The 24,928-nt window shown below is 44.8% G+C and overlaps 1 pseudogene; it reads left to right on the top strand.

Moving 5' to 3' along the window:
• Positions 1-1,438: 1,438 nt before the first annotated feature.
• On the top strand, positions 1,439-1,556 carry LOC126263843 (5S ribosomal RNA; annotated as a pseudogene).
• Positions 1,557-24,928: the final 23,372 nt, after the last annotated feature.

Raw genomic sequence — 24,928 nt, 5'->3', positions numbered from 1 at the left:
TTGTGGGGACGTACGTCATTCCGGTTATACTAAATGGCAATAACTATGCACTTTCCCGCGAAACGTTCTGCCCATTTTGCTGGAAGTGGTACCACTAACTACGCGTCAGTGCATGTGGTTCCAGCATCACAGCTGTCCTGCTTACTCTTCCCGTGTGGCTACAGATCTGTTAAATGAAATGTTCCCTGATTGTTGGATAGGACGACGTGCTGAAGTGAAGTGGCCAGCCCGGTCTCCTGATTTGACCCCTATTGATTTTTTCTAATCAAACATAGTGTGTGCTCAAATACCAAGCTTTAGTCCGGAACCGCGCGACCGCTACGGTCCCAGGTTCGAATCCTGCCTCGGGCATGGATGTGTGTGATGTCCTTAGGTTAGTTAGGTTTAATTAGTTCTAAGTTATAGGTGACTGATGACCTCAGAAGTTAAGTTCAGCGCACGCTTCGATAATACGTTGTTTCATATCGTCTGGCTTAGTTGGTTCAAATGGCTCTGAGCACTATGGGACTCAACTTCTGAGGTCATTAGTCCCCTAGAACTTAGAACTAGTTAAACCAAACTAACCTAAGGACATCACAAACATCCATGCCCGAGGCAGGATTCGAACCTGCGACCGTAGCGGTCTTGCGGTTCCAGACTGCAGCGCCTTTAACCGCACGGCCACTTTGGCCGGCAGAAGTTAAGTCCCATAGTGCTCAGAGCCATTTTGAACCAACTAAGCCAGACGATAAGAAACAACGTATTATCGAAGCGTGCGCTGTTATCTCACGTGACACCCTAGCAGCCGTTCACAAATCATTCGAACGGCGACTACAAATGTGCATTGCAGCAGAGAGGAAGCATTTTGAGCACATGCTTCATTATAGTTTTGGATCATGTACAGTATGTATTTTGCATCTTCGTGAGTATTTGCTTCGTGTTGTGATCAACAGTAAATATTTTCAAATAAAAAACAAATAATTTTGGCCAAGAAGGGCCGCCTCATTTACATTTGTATCTCTGTTATTTAAAATGTATTAACACCTTGAAGTATTTTAATTCTGTATGTTATGTACTATTTTGGTATCAAAGTTGTCAAATAACTGAACAATATTTGCGCGACATCATTAATTAATTTTTGCGCAAAATATCGCAGTATATGTATTAATGTTGGCGGGTAAATGGGCGTGTTTGTGTAAGGACGGACTCGCGACGTTTACCATGTACTCTACACAACAGGAAAGGTCGCACTGGACAACGCCGCTTCGAAGGACTTAAACGATACAAGAACATATCTGTGTCTCAAAAAGTTTTCGCCTAAATATTATGATATACACATATTTGAAAACGTCTTTTTCAGCCAATAATGTACCCTATCCACTAGTTTTACAACCGAGGAGCAAATTATATATCTCAGTACATTTATTAAATTATTTAAAGATAACTTATTTGACCTGCGGGCAACGGCCTTGCCGCAGTGGATACACCGGTTCCCGTCAGATCACCGAAGTTAAGCGCTGTCGGGCGTGGCCGGCACTTGGATGGGTGACCATCCGGGCTGCCACCCGCTGTTGCCATTTTTCGGGGTGCACTCAATCTCGTGATGCCAATTGAGGAGCTACTCGACCGAATAGTAACGGCTCCGGTCAAAGAAAACCATCGTAACGACCGGGAGAGCGGTGTGCTGACCACACACCCCTCCTATCCGCATCCTCATCTGAGGATGACACGGCGGTCGGATGGTCCCAATGGGCCACTTGGGGCCTGAAGAAGGAGTGCAAATATTTGACCTGTGGAGGTGTCTATACAACCTAAAGACACGTACGTGAAGAAATAGATAATGTGATAGAGTTTCAGTTTCAATGAAGAACGTTACAAGCAATTAGGACATCAACGTCCATCTGGTGGGTGAACATTTGGATCGTGGCAAACTATCTGCAAGAGATTCGTGATATGTCACTTTTGCTCAGTAACAGTAGCTGAAATTCAGTGGTGTCGGAGACGGGATTTCCGTTACGTAATTAGTCAGTGCCATGTTCAGTCACAGACCCTCAAAACTTGACTCTATTGGTTGATACTGCGAATAGAAGTTAACCTACTAGTCACAGAATCATAATATAACTACGTTTTATATAATCTGTACGTACATTAAAGATTAAAAATAATATTGTCGAATATGCTACGTGCCAATAAGGTAACAGTGCGCATATGTGAATAAATACGTAGCATTGGTGATGACACCGCGCTAAGTGATAAACTGATACAGTCAGTGGTACTTTCCCAATCCCGATGAGGAACGTAACGAGTGATTGTGATGGAAGTGTCCACGCGGTAACCCCGTGCTCTGCGGCGTAGTCTACACAGCAGGGGCTCGCGTCCTGTCACGGCACGGCGCCACCTGGCGTCCATTATGCATCGCCCTGGCCTGCGGCACGCAGCGCGCGCCATACAGCATACAGCACGCAACACGCAGCGCGCAGCCTGATGGACGGCGCACGTGCGCCAGGGGCCGGCTCGCTGCGCCCCCGCATTCTGGCGTCTCCGGCAGAACGAGTGTGGGACGTGCGGAAGCTGTGTGATGACACGAAAGTCCAGCGAGCCACGCGTCCGCCGAAGTGATATACACTCCTGGAAATTGAAATAAGAACACCGTGAATTCATTGTCCCAGGAAGGGGAAACTTTATTGACACATTCCTGGGGTCAGATACATCACATGATCACACTGACAGAACCACAGGCACATAGACACAGGCAACAGAGCATGCACAATGTCGGCACTAGTACAGTGTATATCCACCTTTCGCAGCAATGCAGGCTGCTATTCTCCCATGGAGACGATCGTAGAGATGCTGGATGTAGTCCTGTGGAACGGCTTGCCATGCCATTTCCACCTGGCGCCTCAGTTGGACCAGCGTTCGTGCTGGACGTGCAGACCGCGTGAGACGACGCTTCATCCAGTCCCAAACATGCTCAATGGGGGACAGATCCGGAGATCTTGCTGGCCAGGGTAGTTGACTTACACCTTCTAGAGCACGTTGGGTGGCACGGGATACATGCGGACGTGCATTGTCCTGTTGGAACAGCAAGTTCCCTTGCCGGTCTAGGAATGGTAGAACGATGGGTTCGATGACGGTTTGGATGTACCGTACACTATTCAGTGTCCCCTCGACGATCACCAGTGGTGTACGGCCAGTGTAGGAGATCGCTCCCCACACCATGATGCCGGGTGTTGGCCCTGTGTGCCTCGGTCGTATGCAGTCCTGATTGTGGCGCTCACCTGCACGGCGCCAAACACGCATACGACCATCATTGGCACCAAGGCAGAAGCGACTCTCATCGCTGAAGACGACACGTCTCCATTCGTCCCTCCATTCACGCCTGTCGCGACACCACTGGAGGCGGGCTGCACGATGTTGGGGCGTGAGCGGAAGACGGCCTAACGGTGTGCGGGACCGTAGCCCAGCTTCATGGAGACGGTTGCGAATGGTCCTCGCCGATACCCTAGGAGCAACAGTGTCCCTAATTTGCTGGGAAGTGGCGGTGCGGTCCCCTACGGCACTGCGTAGGATCCTACGGTCTTGGCGTGCATCCGTGCGTCGCTGCGGTCCGGTCCCAGGTCGACGGGCACGTGCACCTTCCGCCGACCACTGGTGACAACATCGATGTACTGTGGAGACCTCACGCCCCACGTGTTGAGCAATTCGGCGGTACGTCCACCCGGCCTCCCGCATGCCCACTATACGCCCTCGCTCAAAGTCCGTCAACTGCACATACGGTTCACGTCCACGCTGTCGCGGCATGCTACCAGTGTTAAAGACTGCGATGGAGCTCCGTATGCCACGGCGAACTGGCTGACACTGACGGCGGCGGTGCACAAATGCTGCGCAGCTAGCGCCATTCGACGGCCAACACCGCGGTTCCTGGTGTGTCCGCTGTGCCGTGCGTGTGATCATTGCTTGTACAGCCCTCTCGCAGTGTCCGGAGCAAGTATGGTGGGTCTGACACACCGGTGTCAATGTGTTCGTTTTTCCATTTCCAGGAGTGTATGTCACGGTAGTGGACGTGCTACACCGTTTGGATAACATCGAATGGAAAGGAGGCCTCTAAACGTGCTGATCTCTCCCAGTTTCAGATAAAAATAAACTGCTGTCCATTGAGATACCGACACCATGAAGTCGACGTGCAAGAACAGACTGGCGTGAATTGTAGCACATCGTTGGATACAAAAATGAGTGACTTTAGGAGTAGGCATACAGAGTAGACGCACGGAAAACCACCACCACAATTATTGTGGCTTGCCTTGACAAGTTGGAAGAGAGAGGCGCTCACAGTGCACTGAACACAGGAACGGCACCAGAGGTTGTTTTCAAATGGTTTTCGGTTCTGCGTGCAGCATCACTATGGGTGGATGTGTGTGTGGAGGCTGCAAGTAGAATGAACGTCGACGGGCTCCATCCGCCTATGTCGTATCAGCCGTGCAACTGGCTTGATAGTGTAAATGGCACTGAGCATGCAACATGATCAGTTTCGGTTCGTATAGTCAGCGAGCATTACTCTAATGTGTAAGTCGTTGACATTTACCTTCCCACAAGAACTTGTTGAAGTTCAACAAATTAACGCATGATCGCATGCTGCTGCTCATTGTCCTGACCTACCTCAATAAATCGGACATTCGACTGCTGCCCTGTATAGGGGGTTTTTCAGATCTCTCGCCTACTGCTGATGGGTTACCGAAAAACTAACACACCACCACTCGCCAGCCACTACCAAAGACGAATTCTCGATCAGAGGTGAAACAGTATGAAATGACGTAAGCGTTTCTGTGACCCAAGCCTTGTGGACTTACAATCATTGTCACTGCTGGAGATGGCACCTCTGTGTAGCAACTGCCGCACCCTGCATACTCGCAAAGCACCTACAAGTTTGCCCATGTACTCTTCCTGCCTGCACTATTTACGCTCAATAATATCGTTATTTTCTCTCCTTCTTGACGTTGTAATTTTAATGTCTAGGAGTGATTACTTTGTCGCCTACCACTCGGAATAACAGGTTTAAATCTCATAGCACACAGTGTGAGAAACTACCTCAAACAGTAAAAAAAAAAGATTATGATTTTCAACACTACCACCAGCTGTAATTGGCTTCTCAATTTAGTGGCAATTGGTTTCGACGATTCTGTCATCAACAAGCTCCCTAAATCCATCGTCGAAACCATTGCCAATAAATTGATAATGAAATTACAGATGATGGTAATGTTGAAAATTGTAATATTCCTATCGACAGTAGTCCTTGCTACTATTTAACGTGAATGGATATGGCGAAATTAGTACTAAAATTGTTCACTGGAAAATTATAGCACTACGACACTGCTGAATATAAAACAAAAACTGCCTTCTGTGGGCGACAACACTGATTCAGGTTGAATGGTTTTATAGCATACCATTTGAAACCGCTTAAAAATATGATGGGCATAAAGTCTACGAGAGCGGCAGTGAACATAAACGACAAAATACGTTCACAGACTGAAGGATCGGCGAGAAATTCTTGAAAAAGGCAAAAATTCAGCTGACTGGTTTGATGCGGCACATCACGAATTCCTGTCCTGTGCCAACATCATCATCTCGTCACCTCAAAGTAGCACTTACACCTCGTGTCCTCAATTATTTGTTGGAATTAATCCAATCTATATCCGCCCCTACAGTTTTCATCCTCTGTTGTCTTCCTCTAGTAACTTGGAAGTCATTCCCTGATGTCTTAATAGATGTCCTTCGTCTTTTATCTTCTTCATCTTGTCAATGAATTTCATATACTCCATTCCTCGTCGATGCTTCGAAGTGTGTCCGCATTCCTAATTTTATTACTCCTACTAAGTTTCTCTTCCCCACGAACCATGGACCTTGCCTTTGGTGGGGAGGCTTGTGTGCCTCAGCGATACAGATGGCCGTACCGTAGGTGCAACCACAATGGAGGGGTATCTGTTGAGAGGCCAGACAAACGTGTGGTTCCTGAAGAGGGGCAGCAGCCTTTTCAGTAGTTGCAGGGGCAACAGCCTGGATGATTGACTGACCTGGCCTTGCAACATTAACCAAAACGGCCTTGCAGTGCTGGTACTGCGAACGGCTGAAAGCAAGGGGAAACTACGGCCATAATATTTCCCGAGGTCATGCAGCTTTACTGTATGGATAAATGATGATGGCGTCCTCTTGGGTAAAATATTCCGGAGGTATAATAGTCCCCCATTCGGATCTCTAGGCGGGGACTATTCAAGAGGACGTCGTTATCAGGAAAAAGAAAACTGGCGTTCTACGGATCGGAGCGTGGAACGTCAGATCACTTAACCGGGCAGGTAAATTAGAAAATTTAAAAAGGGAAATGGGTAAGTTAAAGTTAGATATAGTGGGAATTAGTGAAATTCGATGGCAGGAGGAACAAGACTTTTGGTCAGGTGAATACAGGGTTATAAACACAAAATCAAATAGGGGTAATGCAGGAGTCGGTTTAATAATGAATAAAAAAATAGGAGTGCGGGTAAGCTACTACAAACAGCATAGTGAACGCATTATTGTGGCCAAGATAGACATGAAGTCCACGCCTACTACAGTAGTACAAGTTTATATGCCAACTAGCTATGCAGATGATGAAGAAATTGAAGAAATGTATGATGAGATAAAAGAAACTATTCAGGTAGTGAAGGGAGACGAAAATTTAATAGTTATGGGTGACTGGTATTCGAGAGTAGGAAAAGGGAGAGAAGGAAACATAGTAGGTGAATATGGATGGGGGCTAAGAAATGAAAGAGGAAGCCATCTGGTAGAGTTTTGCACAGAGCATAACTTAATCATAGCTAACACTTGGTTCAAGAATCATGAAAGAAGGTTGTATACATGGAAGAATCCTGGTGATACTAGAAGGTATCAGATAGATTATATAATGGTAAAACAGAGATCTAGGAAACAGGTTTTAAATTGTAAGACATTTCCAGGGGCAGATGTGGACTCTGACCACAATCTATTGGTTATGAACTGTAGATTAAAACTGAAGAAACTGCAAAAAGGTGGGAAATTAAGGAGATGGGACCTGGATAAACTGAAAGAACCAGAGGTTGTACAGAGTTTCAGGGAGAGCACAAGGGAACAATTGACAGGAATGGGGGAAAGAAGTACAGTAGAAGAAGAATGGGTAGCTCTGAGGGATGAAGTAGTGAAGGCAGCAGAGGATCAAGTAGGTAAAAAGACGAGGGCTAGTAGAAATCCTTGGGTAACAGAAGAAATATTGAATTTAATTGATGAAAGGAGAAAATATAAAAATGCAGTAAATGAAGCAGGCAAAAAGAAATACAGACGTCTCAAAAATGATATCGACAGGAAGTGTAAAATTTCTAAGCAGGGACGGCTAGAGCACAAATATAAGGATGTAGAGGCTTATCTCACTAGGGGTAAGACAGATATTGCCTACAGGAAAATTAAAGAGCCCTTTGGAGAAAAGAGAACCACTTGTATGAATATCAAGAGCTCAAATGGAAACCCAGTTCTAACACAAGGAGGGAAAGCAGAAAGGTGGAAGGAGTATATAGAGGGTCTACACAAGGGCGATGTTCTTGAGGACAATATTATGGAAATGGAAGAGGATACGATACTGCGTGAAGAGTTTGACAGAGCACTGAAAGACCTGAGTTGAAACAAGGCCCCGGGAGTAGACAACATTCCATTAGAATTACTGACGGCCTTGGGAGAGCCAGTCCTGACAAAACTCTACCATCTGCTGAGCAAGATGTATGAGACAGGCGAAATACCCTCAGACTTTAAGAAGAATATAATAATTCCAATCCCAAAGACAGCAGGTGTTGACAGATGTGAAAATTACCGATCTATCAGTTTAATAAGTCACAGCTGCAAAATACTACCGCGAAATCTTTACAAACGAATGGAAAAACTGGTAGAAGCCGACCTCGGGGAAGATCAGTTTGGATTCCGTAGAAATGTTGGAACACGTGAGGCAATACTGACCTTACGACTTATCATAGAAGAAAGATTAGGGAAAAGCAAACCTACTTTTCTAGCATTTGTAGACTTAGAGAAAGCTTTTGACAATGTTGATTGGAATACTCTCTCTCAAATTCTAAAGGTGGCAGGGGTAAAATACAGGGCGCGAAAGGCTATTTACAATTTTTACAGAAACCAGATGGCAGTTATAAGAGTTGAGGGGCATGAAAGGGAACCAGTTGTTGGGAAGGGAGAGAGACAGGGTTGTAGCCTCTCCCCGATGTTATTCAATCTGTATATTGAGCAAGCAGTAAAGGAAACAAAAGGAAAATTCGGATTAGGTATAAAATCCATGGAGAAGAAATAAAAACTTTGAGGTTTGCCGATGACATTGTAACTCTATCAGAGACAGCAAAGGACTTGGAAGAGTAGTTGAACGGAATGGACAGTGTCTTGAAAGGAGGATATAAGCTGAACATCAACAAAAGCAAAACGAGGATAATGGAATGTGGTCGAATGAAGTCGGGTGATGCTGAGGGAATTAGATTAGGAAATGAGGCACTTAAAGTAGTATAGGAGTTTTGCTATTTGGGGAGCAAAATAACTGATAATGGTCGAAGTAGAGAAGATATAAAATGTAGACTGGCAATGGCAAGGAAAGCGTTTCTGAAGAAGAGAAATTTGTTAACATCGAGTATAGATTTAGGTGTCAGGAAGTCGTTTCTGAAAGTATTTGTATGGAGTGTGGATGTATGGAAGTGAAACACGGACGATAAATAATTTGGACAAGAAGAGAATAGAAGCTTTCCAAATGTGGTGCTACAGAAGAATGCTGAAGATTAGATGGGTAGATCACATAATTAATGATGAAGTATTGAATAGAATTGGGGAGAAGAGGAGTTCGTGGCACAACCTGACAAGAAGAAGGGACCGGTTGGTAGGAAATGCTCTGAGGCATCAAGGGTTCACAAATTTAGGATTGGAGGGCAGCGTGGAGGGTAAAAATCGTAGAGGGAGACCGAGAGATGCATACACTAAACAGATTCAGAAGGATATGGGTTGTAGTAAGTACTGGGAGATGAAGAAGCTTGCACAGGATACGGTAGCATGGAGAGCTGCATCAAACCAGTCTCAGGACTGAAGACCACAACAACAACTAAGTTTCTACATTCTACAGTAGCAGCACGTTTCAAATACATAGATTCTCTTCTGTTACGATTTTACATAGTCCATGTTGCACTAGCATATAATGCTGTGCTCCAGAAATACATTCTCAGAAATTTACTCCTCAAATTGGCTTCTATTTTTGATACTAGTAGATCTCTCTTGGCCAGGAATAACCTTTTTGCCATCGCTGGTCTGCTTTTCATGTCCTCCTTGCTCCTTCCGTCGCAGGTAATTTTTCTGCCTATGTAGCAGAACTCCTTAACTTCCAGAAAGAGATTTTCAGTCTGCAATGGAGTGTGCGCTGATATGAAACTTCCTGGCAGATTAAAACTGTATGCCGGACCGAGACTCGAACTCGGAACCTTTGCCTATCGTGGGCAAGTTCTCTACCATCTGTGCTACCCAAGCACGGCACACGACCCGTCCTCACAGCTTCAATTCTGCCAGTACCTCGTCTCCTACTTTCCAAACTTCCCCGCTCTTCTCCGAAGCTTGCAGGACTATCACTCCCGGAAGAAAGGATGTTGCAGAGACATGGCTTAGCCACAGCCTGGGGGATGTTTCCAGAATGAGATTTTCACTGTGCAGCAGAGTGTGCGCAGGAAAGCTTCTGTGAAATCTGGAAAGTAGGGGACGACGTACTTGCAGAATTGAAGCTGTGAGGACGGGTCGTGAGTCCTGCTTGGATAGCTCATATGGTAGAGCTTATGCCCGCGAAAGGCAAAGGTCCTGAGTTCGAGTCTCGGTGCGACACACAGTTTTAATTTGCCAGGAAGTTCTTTAACTTAATCTACTTCATGATCCCCAATTCCGATGATACGTTTCTCCCTGTTCTCATTTCTGTTACTGCTCATTTCTTTCCCCTTTCTTCGATTTACTCTCAGATCTTATTCTGTATTCATTACAACGTTCATTCCATTCACTTAGGATAGTAAAGTCATCAGCGAATCTTATCATCGATATCGGAGCCGTGCGTGGCTCGTGTTCGTGCCATATCTCATTTCAAATCTTGTTTTTACTGTACTGTCACCTCGTTACGTTAATTTCAATTACTGGTGTCACTGAGTTGTCGCCTTGCCTGCCCGTGAGCGGCAGCAGCGGCGCTTATCGATATAAGTCCTGGCGTATTATCTTTGCTCACTGGTATTACGCCCCGGTTGTCGTGTGTTCGGAGTTAGTTTGGATGTTCCAGTGAGTTGGGAGGCGCCATCAGTGCAGTTCGGACCTGGCAGTGTTTGACTCAGGACGCGGCAGAAGTTCAGTCGGGGAGCGGCTGCAGTGAGGTCCGGACAGCCATGACTCGCCCGACAGTTGCCGATACGTATCACTTGAGTGCGGACCACCTTGGTTTGTCGTCAGTCGGTCGTCTTGTCGGACGACGTGTATATTGGCCGGCGATCTCTTATGGGTTGCCTGCGTGTGCCGACTCGTGATTCGTCCTTGCTATGGCACAGTCGCTGCCGTTAGTATTGTCTACTCCCGTTAGGTATTGTCTAGTCCTTTGTGTAAGTGTTCATGAAACTGTGTGTAGCTTGTGGAGTGCAAGTTATCTTGTCGGTGGGTCCGTTGACTGTCTGTTGGGTGGGTCGTCGTCGGATCGAGAATGATAGGGTCGACTGCCTGTCTCACCTATGTGATCGTTTGTGTTTCAAGTGCTGGCAGACCCCCGAAACTTCTGAGTGCCGTTAGCTGCACTGTCTTCTCTTATTTTCTGTTGTGTGTATTTCTATGACCCGTAGCCGATGTTTTTAAATTAAAGCTGAATTGTTTTTAGTGGTGTTTTAAGTCATGGACCTTCAGCCGCTTTAAAATTAAAATTCCTTGTTTGTCAAGTGTTAGACTGTTTGGGCCTTCAGCCTGATTAATATATTGCTAAAGATAAAGCTTTGGGCCTTCTGCCTACTAAAAATTATTTTAGTTGTGTTTTAAGTCATGGGCCATCAGCCGTTTTAAAATTAAAGTTCCTAGCTTATCAAGTATTAGATTGTTTGGGGCCTTCAGCCTAATTTAAGATAAGGCTTTGTTGTTAAAATTTATTTTACCTTAAGTCATGGGGCCTTCAGCCGTTTTTTAAATTAAGGATCTTTGTCTTTCGAGCATCAGACTGCTTGGGGCCTTCAGCCTAATTGAAGATAAGGTCTTCTGCCATGTGATTTTTTATTTAATTTTACCTTGAGTCTTAAATCATGGGCCTTCAACCGTCTTTAAATTAAGGTTGTTGCTTTTTAAGTGTTAGATTTTGGGCCTTCAGCCAAATTGTGTTGTTTGTTGTGGTCTTCAGTCATGAGACTGGTTTGATGCAGCTCTCCATGCTACTCTTATCCTGTGCAAGCTTCTTCATCTCCCACTACCTACTGCAACCTACATCCTTCTGAATCTGCTTAGTGTATTCATCTCTTGGTCTCCCCCTACGATTTACCCTCCACGCTGCCCTCCAATACTAAATTGGTGATCCCTTGATGCCTCAGAACATGTCCTACCAACCGATCCCTTCTTCTGGTCAAGTTGTGCCACAAACTCCTCTTCTCCTCAATCCTATTCAGTACCTCCTCATTAGTTATGTGATCAACCCATCTAATCTTCAGCATTCTTCTGTAGCACCACATTTCGAAAGGTTATATTATCTTCTTGTCCAAACTATTTACCGTCCATGTTTCACTTCCATACATGGCTACACTCCAAATTGTAGAACTTACTTAACGTGAGGCCTTCTGCCCTCTAAATATTCTCTTTGGAGTCTTAAATTTTAGTTGATGTTTTGATTTATTATAGTAGTGGCGCCCTTAACGCATAAGATAGGGTGGCGTATTCAGCCGATAAATAAGTTTAAGAATTTGTACTGTGATGTTTGGTCAAATAAATGAAGTTATATGTGTTCGAGTGTAACTGAGAGCGGCTAATTTTGGCGCCTTTCCATAATTCCAAATAACTGTCCAGCCCTGCGGGCTTAGCAGAGCGTTTCAATATCCTTTCACGTTGAATTTTAATCCTTCTCCTCAACCTTTCTTTTATTTCCTTAACTGCTTATACGACGTTTATCTCGCGAAAGGCCATGAAGGTAAAATCTGAGATATTGGAACCCATACGGAGGCTTACCAGCAATCGTTCTTCCCACGAACCACACGCGAGTAGAACACGAAAAGCGTGAATTTACAGTGATACACAAAATATCCTCCGTGACATACCGTAAGGTGGCTTACCGAGTATGAATGTAGATGCAAAAATTATGGAAGCAGACCAAGGCTCCCATACAGTAACCAGATTCAAATGGATGTAGATTGCAATTGTTACAGAGCGATAAAAAGGTCTATACAGAATTGAAAATGACAGAGAGGTTCCATAAATCTGTCTTTGGATTGAAGTCTGTAAAAACGACAATGTTATCATAAATAATAGCAGTATATACACACTCTTAGATACCTTGAAGTCAGAGTGCACAGAAAAGTTTCTACCTTTGGTAGTTTATAACGTTGGTAACTGCTGAATGAAAGACCAGTGTAATCAATCTTAGAGTGGCGGCTGATTTTTAAAATTTTCTTATGCTCTTAACAAGGATACATAGGCAGTTGCTTTCCAGCTTTTCAGTAGAATGTTTTATATTGTTGTAAGTTTTCACACGTTAGCAGATCATACTAGTTTATAGCAGTACTTTCGTTGTTACAATTTACACATTTGAACGGTTGTTACACACGGATCTGATGAAACTCTTCACCAAGGCAATCATGTTATCAACCATACGATGTGACATTTCATTCCGTTAGTCTTCTGTATTGTTTTCCCTGGTCTGTAGCAGATTTTTACACGATGTGGCTTTACCGTTCAGTGTAACATTATGTAACTTTGCCAAAAAGTATGTATTCTTTTGAAATGAGTAGTACGACAGTGTCGAAAGTTTTGTTTGTTGTACTGAAGTCACTTTCTTGCTAGTTGGTCTGCAGTCTGCTTACCATGCTTTCCAACATGAGAGTGTATCCACTAACATTTTATTTTGATTCCTTCACTTAGATGTTATATGACAACGGCCAAAATTATTCATATGGAGATAAGCTTTAAAGGACAGGTCTTGTATCACTAAAATCATTACATCTACATATACGTCACACACCGCAAGCCGCTTCATAATATGTGGTTGTGGTCTCTTCTGGTACAACTAATTCATTGCCTCTTCCCTGTTTCTGTTGTGATTGACCCATGGGAAGAATCACTGTGGATAAAGCTCAGTATTATCTCTAATTTCTCAAATTTTCTCGTCATGGTCATTTCGTGAGTGTGGGAGAAATTAATAGGAGGTGCATTCAAGTTCTAAGGCCTCCGATTTTTTTTCTAACTAACTACTCACCCGAAATCGATGAAACTGGCGTTACTTCTCGACGTAATCGCCCTGCAGACGTACACATTTTTCACAATGCTGACGCCATGATTCCATGGCAGCGGCGAAGGGTTCTTTAGGTGTCTGTTTTGATCACTGGAAAATCGCTGAGGCAATAGCAGCACAGCTGGTGAATGTGCGGCCACGAAGAGTGTCTTTCATTGTTGGAAAAAGCCAAAAGTCACTAGGAGCCAGGTCAGGTGAGTAGGGAGCATGAGGAATCACTTCAAAGTTGTTATCACGAAGAAACTGTTGCGTAACGTTTGCTCGATGTGCGGGTGCGTTGTCTTGGTGAAACAGCACACACGCAGCCTTTCCCGGACGTTTTTGTTGCAGTGTAGGAAGGAATTTGTTCTTCAAAACATTTTCGTAGGATGCACCTGTTACCGTAGTGCCCTTTGGAACGCAATGGGTAAGGATTGCGCTCTCGCTGTCCCAGAACATGGACACCATCATTTTTTCAGCACTGGCGGTTACCCGAAATTTTTTGGTGGCGGTGAATCTGTGTGCTTCCATTGAGCTGACTGGCGCTTTGTTTCTGGATTGAAAAATGGCATCCACGTCTCATCCATTGTCACAACCGACGAAAGTCCCATTCATGCTGTCGTTGCGCATCAACATTGCTTGGCAACATGCCACACGGGCAGCCATGTGGTCGTCCGTCAGCATTCGTGGCACCCACCTGGATGACACTTTTCGCATTTTCAGGTCGTCATGCAGGATTGTGTGCACAGAACCCACAGAAATGCCAACTCTGGAGGCGATCTGTTCAACAGTCATTCGGCGATCCCCCAAAACAATTCTCTCCACTTTCTCGATCATGTCGTCAGACCGGCTTGTGCGAGCCCGAGGTTGTTTCGGTTTGTTGTCACACGATGTTCTGCCTTCATTAAACTGTCGCACCCACGAACACACTTTCGACACATCCATAACTCCATCACCACATGTCTCCTTCAACTGTCGATGAATTTCAATTGGTTTCACACCACGCAAATTCAGAAAACGAATGATTGCACGCTGTTCAAGTAAGGAAAACGTTGCCATTTTAAGTATTTAAAACAGTTCTCATTCTCGCTGCTGGCGGTAAAATTCCATCTGCCGTACGGTGCTGCCATCTCTGGGACGTACTGACAATGAACGCGGCCTCATTTTAAAACAATGCGCATGTTTCTATCTCTTTCCAGTCCGGAGAAAAAAAGGCCTTAGAACTTGAATGCACCTCGTATGTTCTCCGACTCTTCCTGGAAAGTGCTCTCCTGAAACTTCAGTAGCAAACTTATTCGTGATGCACGACGCCTCTCTTGTAGAATCTGCCACTGGAGTTCCTTGAAAGTATGTGTAACGCATCCGTGGTCTACGATAGTTGAGCTACGAGCGCCGAGCGGGAAGATCCTTGTTTATTTCACTTTCCGCAGCGTCGCTTGTGTGAATTTTTCCTCGTTAATGTTGTTCTCTCTGCCGAGTTAGTCGTAGAGCCTTCAAATGTCTCTGACAAGGGAACCTCCCCATCGCACCCCCCTCAGATTTAGTTATAAGTTGGCACAGTGGATAGGCCTTGATAAACTGAACACAGATCAATTGAGAAAACAGGAAGAAGTTGTGTGGAACTGCGAAAAAATAAGCAAAATATACAAACTGAGTAGTCCACGGGTCGCATAGGCAACATCATGGACAAAATTAGTTCAGGAGCGTCGTGGTCCCGTGGTAGCGTGAGCAGCTGCTAAACGAGAGGTCCTTGGTTTAAGTCTTCCCTCGAGTGAAAATTTTATTTTCTTTATTTTTGCATAGTTATTATCTGTCCGTTCGTTCATTGACGTCTTTGTTCACTGAAATAAGTTTAGTGTCTGTGTTTTGCGACCGCATCGCAAAACCGTGCGATTAGTAGACGAAAGGACGTGCCTCTCCAATGGGAACAGAAAATATTTGATCGCAAGGTCATAGGTCAACCGATTCCTCCACAGGAAAACACATCTGATATATTCTATACGACACTGGTGACGGCATGTGCGTCACATGACAGGAATATGTTGTCGACCCACCTAACTTGTACACTTGGCGAAGGGGTAAAAAGATTCTTCTACCTTGCCCGATTTAGGTTTTCTTGTGGATGCGATAATCACTCCCAAAAAAGTGATGAAAACATAAGAGTTTGGCACATAAACTGAAAATAAAAAATTAAAGTTTACACTCGACGGTAGACTTGAACCTAGGACCTTTCGTTCCGCAGCTGCTCGCGTTACCACTAGACCACGGCAGTCCTGCGTTCTCAGTCTCTTTGACATTGCATATCTTCCCATGAACTACTCAATTTGTATATTTTGCTTATTTTTTCACAGTTCCACACAACTTCTTCCTGTTTTCTCAATTGATCTGTTTTCAGTTTTTCAAGGTCTATCCACTGTGCCAACTTATAACTAAATCTGAGGGGGGTGCGATGGGGAGGTTCCCTTGTGAGCACTATAGGACCAAACATCTGAGGTCATCAGTCACCCAGGACTTACAACTACTTAAACCTAACTAAACCTAAGGACATCACACACATCCATGCCCGAGGCAGGATTCGAACCTGCGACCGTAGCGATCGCGTGGTTCCAGACTGAAGCGCCTAGAACCGCTCGGCCACATCGGCCGGCTCGTAGCGCCTCCGCTCCGCCTTACTGTCTGTTTAGTGTCCGTCTACTTGCAGCGGCGTCGGCCGCTCCCCTATGGCTACCATGGTTTCCACGTGTGTTCTACGAAAAGATACTGTACGCTATGCTTTCCATAAAACAATGCGAGATGTGCAACCCGAGTCTCTAGAAAACCGCGATTGGTTTGTTGAACATCTCATGTGAACTCTGATCAGTTCCACACCACTTATTTTGATGCAGACGAGTATATGTTTTACGTGAAATTTATTGATCTCCTTCACGGTGAAAGGTTACTGTCGCGACATGGTTCTCAAATCCCGTTCAAGAATCGCGATAATTCCGATGGTATGGTGTCACTCGCTGATGCCGAAATTGATTATAGCAATGTTCGAGAGTTCATCCTCCCGCCGGAAGTTGATGATAACTTTCTAAATGCCATATTGACTGCTTATGGTAACGTGAGAAACGTCGGTCGTAAACACTGGTCTTCTCAACGCAGATGACAGTGTAATAGTGGAATTCGTTCCGTGGATGTCTCTGAGCACTATGGGACTTAACATCTGAGGTCATCAGTTCTCTAGACTTGGAACTACTTCAGCCTAACTAACCTAAGGACATCACACACATCCATGACCCGTTCTGTGGAAATACATGTCAAAGGCAATATTCCATTGCAGTGTTTGGTTACCGCGTTCATGTCACGTATACTGGTCAGGAGGGAACCTGCTTCGTATGTAATGGAAGTTGACACTTTCGGTGTAATTGCCCGCGGAGGGCTTTTGTATTAAAGCCGACATTAATGCAGCATCGCAAATTGACGATTGCTGATCTTCTTCGTTCCACTCACGCCATCGGACCTTCTGCTTCGGATCATAATGGACAAACGGTCAATTCTGATGATCGTGTCAATGAATTTCCGCCTTTACCTCCGCAACAGGTTCAGAATCCTATGGCCCCTCGGACAGAACCTGTAACGGCGACAAAAAAGCGACGTCGCACTCAAGATGGTGACGGCGAGGATTTGGCTGTGCCTTCTGCGCAAACCTTCTCAGCATCGATTTTGACCCCTGCTCCTCTCGATGCTACGGTACCTCCCGTCCGTGATACGGTGAGCGGCGAAGAAGTTCTCTCCAGCATCTCTGCTACTCGCGAAGTGGCTCTTTCTCAGCGGAGTCCCCCTCATCGTCTTGTGTCCTCCGTCACAATATGAGATAGTGAATGTCATTCTGCTTCTTTGTCTTCAGCCGCCGAAGATTTCCTCAATTTGACGCCTACAGCAACTCCCGAGGTGAATAAAATTAGCTACCAAATATCACCTGTTGCATTGGCAGTTCCACAGAATGCTTCCGCTTTAGTGAATGGAACTCCATTACATAACCCTTGTTCTGAGGGGCAGGACGTTGTGCCTATGACTCCTGCACCTTCGTCTGCAGAGGCCACCATGCCACGTAGCCGACAGAAACGGCGTGTACAACTTGGCCGTGCGGTAGCACGTAGGAAATCTAATGATTTGGTTACGATCATGGGGGTTCTGGTCACCCGATGTCTGACTCCTCTGTGGATTCCGCAATGGACCTTGAATCTCAGCTGTCTACGTAATTCTGCTCGGACTTCCCGTACATACCAGTATAGCGGTGATCAAAGACCCAAGCCTACACCTTCCTTTCCTTAAATTTTAATCGTGTGGAATCAGAATTGCAATTTTCTTCGCTGCCTCAGTTCATTTATTACAGAAGGTGTTATTTAGGCATTGTTCCTTACCTGGTTTTCGTGTGATCTTTAATGTGGCACCCTAATTTTCCACGGGGACCACCTTATTCGGTCGCGAAGGCATTCCTATAGGTGATGTGGAAATGTTGGATTCTGTCAGGGGCATAGGTTGTCAACTTTTTAATTTTATCTTGGTTGTTTTACATGCTCCTTCTGGCAGTCGTCGCGCAGTGGATCGTTCGCGTTTTTATAAATAGGGTATTGTTTATCTGTCGCGTAGGAGTCACCCGGGTAATCTGTTCGGTGGTGATTTTAAGTGTGTGTTACGCTCTACAGATCTATCTCCAAAATTTAATTTCTGTCTCGAATTACATTAATTGGTGTGATCCTTACGCCTGCAAGACGTCTGGATATGTAAATATCCGACGTTAGTTAAATTTACGCCGGCCGCTGGTGGCCGAGCGGTTCTGGCGCTACAGTCTGGAACCGCGCGACCGCTACGGTCACAGGTTCGAATCCTGCCTCGGGCATGGATGTGTGTGTTGTCCTTAGGTTAGTTAGGTTTAAGTAGTTCTAAGTTCTAGGGGACTTATGACCTCAGCAGTTGAGTCCCATAGTGCTCAGAGCCATTTGAACCAGTTAAATTTACCCACTTTACGGCGACTTCTATTAGCAGGTTAGATATGTTTTACTTATCAAACTGCCTGAACAATGGTATTCTTAATGTTGAAGTCATCTCAGGTTCCTTTACGGATCACTGTACTATGACTACAACCCTCAATCTGGAACGGCGACCATTCAAATTGTTTCGCACTCCGTGGATGTTAAGCGTCGCACCCTAGCTGACCCCTCTATGACGCGATGCGAGCCCTGTGGGAGCCTACTCTACGGTCCACTGGGAAGCAACCTTCCATCATTGACTGGTGGACAGAGCTGTCAAAACAGAGCCTCAGGCAAACTTTGATACTTTTCTGTGCTGCCAAAGTGCGAGACTTCCGGAGAACTTACGAATATTACTATTCCATTCTGCTGAACTTTATGATGCTGCGGTTCACGCCTCTCAGCGAACTGCGGATGTTAGGCGTGTAAAGGCAAAATTGATGAGCTTGAAAAGAATTGAAATGGTTGAAAATGTGATCCACGCCACGATCATTGGTGACGGAAGAACTGACTACCTTATACCATTTGCTTCGGCATCAGACCTGTCGCCGACGCTCTTGTATTCTTTCTCTCACGACAAATAATGGACGTATTGTATCGCGGCAAGCTGATATAGTGCGTGTCTTACACCAATACTATGTAGACATCTACGACATCGATGAGTCGAGTGCAGCCTTTTATGACCCACTAGTCAGCATCTTGCTTACTCGTGAACATAATGATACGCTCTTCTCTGCATTTCAGCCTGAGGAAGTTTACAAACTTATTGTGGGATCGTCTTCTCAAAAGTCTGCGGGTCTGGAAGGACTTCCCAAGGAATTTTACGTGCGCTTTTGGCCGTTGTTGGATGCTACCTTTACGTCTCTTTTGAATGAAGTTTTACAGGGTAGATTTGTGCCGACCTCATTCAAAGTGGGAAAAATTGCTTTAATCCCGAAACGCCCTGGATCGGCTTCTCCTGATAGCTTTCTACCAATTTCTTTGTTAAACTTTGATCATAAGACTGCAACGAGGGCAGTTAATAATAGGATGTCGGCCCTGATAGAGATTATTGTGGCCAAACATCAAAGCTGCGTACTTGGTCGTACCATTCTTACCCCTATAGTCGACTTCCGCGAGTGGTTTCAGTTGCTGCTATAACGTCCGTCCTTTTGCCCTTGCTTTGATAGACTTTGAAAAGGCATTTGATCATATTAATCACGACTTTTTGCTTCGGATTCTGGAGGCATTTGATTTTACTGTTGACACACGGCTAGTGCTCTCGAATCTGTTTACCGGTATTTCAGCTTCGGTGGTTGTCAACGGTCCGCAGCTCGTGGTCTTGCGGTAGCGTTCTCGCTTCCCGCGCCCGGGTTCGATTTCCGGCGGAGTCAGGGATTTTCTCTGCCTCGTGATGACTGGGTGTTGTGTGATGTCCTTAGATTAGTTAGGTTTAAGAAGTTCTAGGCGACTGATGACCATAGATGTTTGGTCACATAGTGCTCAGAACCATTTTCTTTTTTCTTTTTTCTTTTCTTTTTTTTAGTTGTCAGCGGCCAGCCGACGACCCCGATAAATATCCGTCGGTGAGTGCCTCAGGGAAGCCTGCTGTCAATGACTTTGTGTTGTATCTGGAGCCCCTACTTCGGATGCTAGTATCCCAGCTGAAAGGCAGGACGCCGTCTCGGGTGGACTATAGCTGTTAGTGCATACGCGTATGACGTGATGATTATACTCCGCAATTCTGCGGATATACCTCGACTGAGGGCTGTACAGGTACACAACTTAATGTAGCTACATACAGGCTTCTTACTTTGCGAAGTTTTGATGATGCCGTTGTTCCATGGGCTACTGCAGTGGGTCGGCATACGTCTCTCCGTATCGTCATTGATCGATGTCCACTAGAAATGGCGACGCTCAACTGGAATTGTGTTACGGAAAAAAATCAGGAAGCGATACTAGAACATGAAAGGCTTTCTCTTATACTGGTCCAGCAAGTCCGAATACGGGATACATATGTCTTATGCAAAGCTTATTACGTGGCCCAAGTTTATCCGCTTCCCTCGATGATGGCGAAGAAACTACAGCAACTGTCTTGTCGTTTCTTATGGAGGAGACTTATCTTTCGCTTACGGTATGAGGTGGTCACGAAGCCTCGTCCCTTTGGGGAATTGGGCCTTGCTGACTTATGCAGGAAGAAGCAGATGCTGTATGTGCGACGTACTGTTTTGATGATAAGTCAAGAAAGTCACAGATTCACGTCTCGTTTATTTCACTATGTCCGTGCTGCTAGTCTTGAGCCTCCTATTGATATTAGTCGCATAAATTAAAAGTTAAAAGACGTTCGTGAATTCTGTCTTGCGGTGAGGTATTTAGGGGCTGACATTTTATGGAGACCCGTCCTCGCCATGAAATTCCTACAGGCTCGTTGGAAACTAGTCCCTTCCCGGAACTTCGTTGAAAGAGGATCGCCGCAAACAAACTGGACGAAAGTTTGGTGCAATATCAGTCTTCCGATTTTGCCAGTGCGCGTGGTGTCCTCTTGGTATACGGTAATAAATATTCTGATTCCAACGAATGAGCGACTTTTCCGTATAGGGCTTAGAAACACGGATATATGTAGTAGTTGTACATATACAGATCCGATACGACATCTATTTACCTGTGGAAGTCATAGGGCTAATTGGTTCAAAAATGGTTCAAATGGCTCTGAGCACTATGGTCTGAGGTCGTCAGTCCCCTAGAACTTAGCACTACTTAAACCTAACTAACCTAAGGACATCACACACAGCCATGCCCGAGGCAGGATTCGAATCTGCGACCGTAGCGGCCGCGCTGTTCCAGACTGAAGCGCCTAGAACGGCTCGGCCACTGCGGCCGGCACTAATTGGTCTTCTGAGACTTTACACACTTCGGACAGTATATTGCTCCCAGATTCTTCCTTCTTTCCAAAGTCGAAAACTCATACCATTATGTGGTTGCTGGGACACTTCGTTCATTATATTGTAGAAGGCAAGGAGGAAGTCACATAAATTTCATGCAGTGCATGATCATGGCCTATTGGAGATTTTTGAGAATGCCTCGATATCGAGACCTCTTCGCCAACATGATGAATCTTGTTTTGCAACGGCAAGGTCTCGGTTAAATTCATTTTTCTGATGCTAGGTGTTTTCTTTGTTATGTATGTTTCCCATCTGATTTGCTTCGACTTGTTTTCTTGTAGTTTACCTCCACGTTTTGTTTTATGTTTTGACTCAGAAGGGTTCCAGTTCTATTGTAAAATGTGTGTAGATGAAGTATATATACACATGAGATTATACCATACTTGTAATAAGGTTGGAATTTTTCTTAGTTTGATATTTCGAATATAATCTGAGCTAGTTGTCCTTCTGCTTTTAGATTCTGTATACAAACTACACACACAAACACACACACACACGCACACACACACACACACACACACACACACACACATGTCCACAAACTTGATGTTCATCTTATATCCTCCTTTCAAGACACTGTCCATTCCGTTCATTCCGTTCAGCTCCTCTTCCAGGTCTTTTTCTGTCTCTGATAATGGAATGCAGTCGAATTAAATCAGGTGATGCTGAGGAAATTAGATTAGGAAATGAGACGCTTAAAGTAGTAAATGAGTTTTGCAACTTGGGGAGCGAAATAACTAATGATGGTGGAAGGAGAGAGGATATAAAATGTAGACTGGCAATCGTAAGGAAAGCGTTTCTGAAGAAGAGAAATTTGTTAATATCGAGTATAAATTGAAGTGTCAGGAAGTCGTTTCTGAAAGTATTTGTTTGGAGTGCTGCCATGTATGGAAGTGAAACGTGGATGATAAATATTTTGCACAAGAAGAGAATAGAAGCTTTCGAAATGTGGCGCTACAGAAGAATTCTGAAGATTTGATGGGTAGGTCACATAACTAATGAGGAGGTACGGAACAGAATTGGGGAGAAGAGAAATTTGTGTCACAACTTGACCGGAAAAAGGGATCGGTTGGTAGGACATATCCTGAGGCATCAAGGGGTCACCAATTTACTATTTGAGGGCAGCGTGGAGGGTAAAAATTGTAGAGGGAGACCAAGAGATAAATGCACTAAACATATTCAAAGGGATATAGGTTGCAGTAGGTACTGGGAGATGAAGAAGCTTCCACAGGATAGAGTAGTATGGAGAGCTGCATCAAACCAGTTTCTGGACTGAAGACCACAACAACATGTCCCCAAATTAAGTTCCGTTTGGTTATATAAAATAAACGTGTACAGATACAGAAGAACTATTTATTGTACAAAAATCTACAACTGTCAAACCACTTTTCTACATAGCTCCTCAAATTTTGTAGGCGCTTGTCATAGCGTGGCACAAGTTTTTGTATACCTTCTTCATAGAAGTGTGTATTCAACCATGTGGTAACATGTTCTTTCAGCTCGTCGTCATCCTTGAAGTGTTGACCACCTAGGCCAGGTTTTAGGTGTAAGAAGAGATGAAAGTCGCTAGGAGCGAGGTCCGGGCTAAACGGAGGATGATCAAACGCGTCCCAGTGAAATTCCCGTAAGAGTTGTTTGATCACATTCGCCATGTGAGGTTGAATCCTCTGCGCTTATTCTGTATTGCGCAGTGCAATTTCTTAATGGTCTCGCAGTAACCATGTGCATTGATTGTTTGGCCTCGTGTTAATAAATCAAACAGAAAAATGCTTTTTCTCTCCCAAGAAACGGTGAACATGACTTTTCGAGATGTCAAGATTTGCTTAGGCTTAACCTTCGCTGGGGATGAAGTGTGCCGCCATTTCATTGATTGTCGTTTTGTTTCAGGTTTGCCGTACGATACCCAAGTTTCGTCTCCCGTGACTATCCGAGGAAGAAAACCATCGCCTTCTTCATTGTAGAGTGTCAAAAACTGTAGTGCACTACCCATACGTTGTTTTTTGAATTGTTCAGTAAGAATTTTTGGTACTGAACGTGAGCAAAATTTTCGAAATTTCAGGTTTTCAGTAACAATTTCATGAATCAGTGATTGTGAGATTTTCGGAACTTCCATAGCAAGGGCACTAAGTGTAAACTTACGGTTGTGCTTAATATTCTCTTCAATTATGTGAACCAGTTCATCAGTAACGACAGACGGACGCCCTCTCCGTTCATCATTGTGCACTTGATCACGTCCTTCATTGAACAGTCCGACCCATCTTCTAAACATAGAATCACTCATAGCATTTTGTCCGTAATCCTCGCAGATTTACCGACGAATTTCCTTTGATTTAACTTTCTTTGCATTTAGAAAAAGAATCACACGCGGTGGCATATTCAATTACTGCTGACATTTCTTTTATTTAATCGTATGGCTAGGGCCCCCCGTGGGGCAGGTCGTTCGTTTTCAATTTGGCGCCACTTCGGCGAACTGCAGTCGATGAGGATGATAGGATGAGGGCAGCACAACAACCAGTCCTTGGGCGGAGAAAATTCCCCGAACCAGCCGGGGATCGAACCTGGGCCAAAAGGATTGACAATCCTCCACGTTGACCATTCGGTTACCGGGGGCGGACAGGGCTAACATTATAGAGTAGCACTACAAAGCACACGTCGGCTGCAGTGATCTGAAAACGGCGTACATGTCTTTTCCTTGCGTCAGACTAACTGCCGCGCATGCTCTAAAACGCGATCGTAGCGCTGCCGCAGATAGAAATAGAAACGGAACCTACTTTGTGGACGACCCTCGTATCATTATACGAGGGTTGGAACTTCAATAGTGGAAACTATTTATTTACAGCTCGTACAAAATTGATACGTGTTTCAAAGTTTTACTGACCTTCAAAGTAGTCACCAGCTTTGTGTATAGCCCGTTGCCAGCGATGTGGAAGTCGTAGGATACTCTTAGCAGTGACAGTTGTGTTGACAGTTCGAGCGGGGCGGTCTGTTGCCCGACGAATTTGTAGCAGTTCTGAAGCTAATGCCGTGAAGTGTTTCCATCTGTTTAGGAACCGAGTTGAATTTACGAGGGCTTAAGTCAGTGGAGTGCAGTAGGTGGTATAGCACTTAGCAGGTCCATCAGTCAAACAAGTCAGTATCAGCTTGTACTGTACGTGCTTGAGCATTGTCCTGCAAAATTATGGTCAGGTCCTGCAGAAAGTGTCATCACTTCTGTCTCTAAGCTGGTCGTAGGTTGTGTTCAAAAAATAAACAGCATAGAGACAGACATCTCCAAAGAGGTCAATCACAGATGTTGGACGCAAAAAGATAGGTACAAAGAAGATAACTGTGAAGAAATAACGAGTCAGGTCCTGCAGAAAGTGTCATAATTTCTGTCTCTAAGCTGGTCGTAGGTTGTGTTCAAAAAATAAACAGCATAGAGACAGAAGTAATGACACTTTCTGCAGGACGTGACCATCATTTTGCAGGACAATGCTCAAGCACGTACAGTGCAAGCTGTTACTGATTTG

Source organism: Schistocerca nitens, chromosome 6, assembly GCF_023898315.1.
Source record: "Schistocerca nitens isolate TAMUIC-IGC-003100 chromosome 6, iqSchNite1.1, whole genome shotgun sequence".
Taxonomy (NCBI): domain Eukaryota; kingdom Metazoa; phylum Arthropoda; class Insecta; order Orthoptera; family Acrididae; genus Schistocerca; species Schistocerca nitens.
The sequence above is the reverse complement of the archived record's forward strand: the minus strand, read 5'-3'. Positions and strand labels throughout refer to the sequence as shown.